Below are 5373 nucleotides of genomic sequence, written 5' to 3' on the forward strand. Positions count from 1 at the left end.
TATTTTATTGGGACCTCATGTTCAAATCAAGTGAAATGCAGAGTAGCAGAAGTGCTAATATAAATCTCCTGCATGATTGGACCGCAGTCTGAGCCAGAGTATGTGAGCTCTGCGGAGTGTGAAGAGATTTCTGAACAAATAGCTGCATTGGTGTTCTTCCACGCTCCAAGATACTGTTTGATCCGGTCTGCATTGATGGCACATTTCTGCCCAATTTTATTTAAGTGAATTTGACAGCCGGAGTGTTTGTTCAGTGTTTTTTACTAATAGCCGACCGATGTGTTTCCAATAATGTGCTCCAACTTAGTGTGTGACGTGTGCCTATATGTATGAGTGTGGCAGTTTATAGTAGTTTTACGATGACTCCCGTCTCTTTGTATACCTGCACCTTTCTTTTTGCCAATGTAAGCACACACATATTTGCCCGAATCTGTGCTGCAGAGGAAAAATCGGTGCCTCCGTTTGGGTTTTTCTTGACGGACTCGTATGAACTCAAACCATCTCTAAATTTCAGTAAGCATTGTCCACGCAAACACCACACCAACCCGTCAGCAGCTTTCAGCGTGTTTGAACTTGAGACTATTTCATCCTGTGAAACGTTCCCGTGTGTGTGAGAGAAGTGGTCCGAGGTTTGGCTGTGGGGCAACTCGAAAACACCTGCTCAGTGTTTTATTTTGATAGTTAAATAAAAATATGACATAAGTATCTTGAATATTTATCCTTTTGTGCCCGTTGGACGTAAATTAGATTTTTATTTTCTTCCCAATTTGCACGTTCTTTTGTTCATTTTGTTAAACGTACACTTGTTAACAATATTTTGGTTGACTTCTAAGTTTTAGTTTGTGAGCAGTGAAATGAAGCGTGAACAATTATGCATGTGAAGTAAGTAAAGACCTGTAGTGAATCAACTGATAGTAGGTTTGTGATGCATGCTGCCGTGCTGACTTCTAATTTAGAAGAATCAAGTCTTAAAACAATAGCAACATGCAAACATATGTGCATGTTACTATTACTATCATCAGTCCTGTCCATCCTCGTAGGGAAGTGATCACAGCTCAATCACACTCTCAGCCAGGGACGACAACATGCTAACCAAAGTTCAGCCGAAGCTAATGTGAAGCCTCAGTTATCTAATTTGAGCCAAATAAAGTGGGTATTTTCCAAAGGCAATCCTTTTTACTAAGACATCTGAACTTATTCTTGGAGTTAGAAGTTGTATTTAGCAAATGTATTAACACAGTTGTCTTAACTCCACCTTTCCAAGACTAACCAATTGATGGTCACTTCTATCTGAATGTTGTTTGAAGTAAATGTAATTTGGAATTAAGGATTGCGAAAGGCTTGACAGACTTCCAAATTAATGAGGGCTTGGCATTTGCTTCTTTTGTCTCACAAGAATGATTTTTTTAATTTTCCACGGCATTCATTCAGCAGTGGGCTGAGTTCCTTCAGTTCGACTTAGCTTTTCTTTGTACTTTACTTTTATTTTGCCTCCAAGAAACCATTTTTCACATTTCCCAAATCCCAAATTTCCACCAGACCCATGTCTCTTCTAAACCACAATTTAAGATTTAGAAGTCTTTGCAGACATTTCAGTTTGAGGGGACCATTGGCTTCAGCGCTCAGTCAAAAGGCATTTTCAGGCATTTTCTTCCTTAAATCCCACGCCATTTTTTCCCAGTCCCTGAATGAAGGCTTCTCAGAGAGGGGCCAACCAAATAAACCCCTCTTTGGGCCTGGAGCCACTAATCTGTAATTTAATTTCAGGCGGGTGTCTGGGCCACGAGGACACACGGCAAGGTCAAGGGCTACTGTACAGAGAGATCTGTGCATTTGGGCACAGCCTGGGGTTTGATCAACAGTCTCATCCAGCTTAGCAGGAGGACACAGTATGTGTGTGTGCTCCTGTGCATGTGTGTGTGTGTGTCTGTGTGTGTCAGGGAGGTATTTCTGCACTACTTATACAAGTCAGACCTGATGCAAGGTTGCTATTTCGCATCTGACAGCAACAAACAATCACAGAGAAACTCCATTATTCAAAACAAGTACAATGTTTGGGATGACTGAGCATCTGCAAACAGAGAGGGATTAGCCCTAAAATAGGACTGCGTCTAACTGGGAACAATTCAACATGTCAGTGTTGATCTGCATGTAAATGGAATAGTTGTATTGCATTGACCATAATTCATGTTTTACTCATTATGTAGAACAGTCTAGTCGGCAGATAAATCAACTAATGGAAAAGTGGAAGGATGAATTTTAGCCGCATGGCTAATCCTGTGGGTGAAGAACTGTCTGTAATAAACTCGACCTTGTTCTGCCTGAACAAGCCCAAAGTGGACCGGGGAATGGGACCGATAATGACCAATGACCAGGCAGTTTCACCATGTCTCTTTAATGTAAATAGGCACTGGGCTATATGGAACAGAAATGGCTTTGGCATTCATACATGGACATATGGCACGGGGACTTGCTCAAGTACCAAAAAAATGCAATAAAACAATCAGTACGTCCTTTGTCTGGAATAGATGAAACAGTCCACACCAGCGGTAAAAACTCGCTGAGATACTCTGTGTTCATTAAAAACAATTTCTTACGCATAAGGCTGTCAGGTCAGTGAGAGAATCAGGGTGTATCCCACGCACCATTTGCAGTTTGTTGGAGCTTAGCTGGCATTCAATTTCAATTCCCTCAAGTTACGGAATATAGGAGAGCGGCACACACTGACAGGTACAAGTTACTCCAGCGACAGACGCTAATTAGCAAGTACAGGAGTAATGGCAGAGCCAAGCTCTCTCTCTCTCTCTCTCTCTCTCTCTGGCAGAGAGACAGTGATGGCAACGGAGGCCGGGTCATCTCTTTAATTGTCTCACTCCCTATTAGACAGGAGATCTCTGGCACATGCCCCATCGCAGCCCATGCAGAGTGATGTCATCGACGGCGAAGGGATCCTGTCACATCCCGTGGGTTTTACACAGAGCTGCTCTCTTTGGCATGTCGCATACAACGCTCCACTCCACTGTGTTCTCTCACTGCCATGACCCATTGACAGAAGTGGGAGGGAGGGCGATAGAAAATAATGGCAGATGATGTGTTTATGTGTTTTGATGGAAACTTGAGGGAAAGTCTTAGAAAGAGGATGATGGACTCATCTGCTGCTCAGCGAGACTTTGGCATTCTGTAGGGGACGCTGGAAATAGTCTCCAGGTTGATGGATAGATGGAGTGGGATTACCTGCCAGACTCATCTCCTCCCTGCCGTCTAGCCCCGACTCCTGGAAAAAAGACACAAAAACACAATACGTATAATGTCAGCCTGTTCACCGTTGGGGAGGTTATTAGCTTTGAAAAATAATGAAACACTGCAGGATGGTTACAGTAACCAACAGCAAACACAACCGTTAAAGCGAGCAGAGGTACTCCCACTACTAAAATGTGGTCTCGCGTGTATATTACTAATAATGGTCGACAATCTTTATAAATAATACCCCAAATAATGAAAAAAAAAAACAAACAAAGCAAATTCGGCATTATTAAATAAACAATCACACCAAGAAGAAGCTGCGTTTCCAGGGATGGCACAACCTTCAACTCTGCCTCCATCTACGCCCCCCCCCTCTGTATCACAAGTGTCTTCCTGAACTTCTAATGCTTCTCCTCACTCGTAGCCCCTACGGACCGACCCACCGCTGGCACAGCGAAAGAAATTGTTCTCCCTGCATCATTAAACAGTTTGAATTAACTTGGCTGGAATTTAATTATGTCACACATGAAGCTCTCCCACTTGAAGCTTTTAAAAGCAATATAGTTGGCTATATGCTTGGAGGTTCGGCTTTTAGATACATCATTCAAGTCGGTCAGCTGTGACTGCATGCCACCCGGACTTCTAAATGAAAACAGTGAACTTTGGGATCGTTAAATGTGTGCGTCCTGGTGAGATATCCAACATAAATACCCAGCTCATTCTCTGTATCCTATTACAACTTTAGCTGCACTTGTCATGAATACCCTTTTGATATAGATGTACTGTAAACTTGAATCGCTTTGTCTCGTTGCACATGCATGCTCTCGTTTGAAGCAATCAATGTGTCTATCCTAATACTTCATCTCAGAGATACAAAAATAGGTCTGTTAGTGAGCTTCTCCTAGCTCCTCATCACTATCATCCCTTTATTACATTTTACACATGACAGGCTGGTGTGATGTGGTTAAATCCTACATGAAGCCCTAAGGGGAATTGGTAACAGCTTCAGAATGTCAAAGCACAAACTGAAGCAGTTATTAAAGTCTGTCATTTTAAATGATTTGAGTCTTTGCATATTGCAACACTTGCGGAGCAGCGCTACATTTGAAAGTGCACCCTGGCTTCCATTTGCTCCCTGTCGGAGGGTAATCCGACTTGCCAACTTATCCATCACCCAAATGAACGTAGCACACTTTTCACACATGCATTTTCTCATCAGATTCAAATACCCCTGCACGCCCCCAGAGAGATCGAAAGAGGCGCCTTTCAAAGAGGAGTCTCGCTGGCGGTTGTGTCCAGAGGTCAGAGGGGAAATGAAAGACCTTTACGGAGAAACTGGATTAACATCTGCAGCATAGTCCTATCGAATCTTACAAAACAACCACCCTGAAAAGAAGAAGAAAAAAAAAAAGACATTTTGTCTGGGACTGTTACCACAGGCAATCAGAAAGTAAACTCCAACGTAAGTGTTTAACAAACAGCTTCTCTCCGTCTGAGAAGCCAAAGCAGCCGAGGCAGTGCTGAACCACTCCTGCTCTCTATCACCTGAGACACAAGCTGATGGACGGATTCATTTACAGCTGGTACACCAGATTGCACACTAATTTGCTCGGGCTATAGGAGATTGTTCACGTGAAAGATACAGCGGCACAGTGGATTCAATCTAATGAACCGCTGTAAATCCACACTGTGCCCGTTTCTTTCCTCATTTACATTGAAATGTGCGTGCCATATTTCATCCTCCCTGTCGGTAGCTTTGCCCTGTTTTTATATTTATATAAATGTGGAACACAACACCTAAGAACAGCAGGCCTGCTGCTTTTTGACACAGACAGAAACAACAACAATCAGAGTAACTATCAAAGACAAACAGCAGGCACGGGACTATGAAGGTAAATGTCTGGGAATAACCTTGGAGAAGTATTCAGGATAATGAGAAAGAAGCTAAACTCGGTGATACCTAAAGATCATTACCAGATGATCAAACACACTATGACAATTTCTCTGTGCAGGAATGGAAAATTATACTACTCAGATCTGCTTTTATGGATGCGTTTACATTACAACAAATGCCTTATTTCAGGTAGTCTCAACAACTCAGTGCTATCTAGTGGGCTGCGTACTAATGAA

General features: G+C 42.6%; 1 protein-coding gene across 6 annotated transcripts in view; it reads right to left on the reverse strand.

Annotated features, from left to right (window-relative positions):
- Positions 1 to 2376: 2376 nt before the first annotated feature.
- cd276 (CD276 molecule) overlaps positions 2377 to 5373 on the reverse strand; it is a 63098-nt gene continuing 60101 nt past the window's right edge. For all 6 annotated transcript variants that reach the window (XR_004608936.1, XR_004608942.1, XR_004608933.1 and 3 more), the window contains one exon: positions 2377 to 3274. The gene's annotated coding sequence lies outside the window, so the exon portion shown is untranslated. The remainder of the gene's footprint in view (positions 3275 to 5373) is intronic.

This window comes from Cyclopterus lumpus, chromosome 3, assembly GCF_009769545.1.
Source record: "Cyclopterus lumpus isolate fCycLum1 chromosome 3, fCycLum1.pri, whole genome shotgun sequence".
NCBI classification, from domain to species: Eukaryota; Metazoa; Chordata; class Actinopteri; order Perciformes; family Cyclopteridae; genus Cyclopterus; species Cyclopterus lumpus.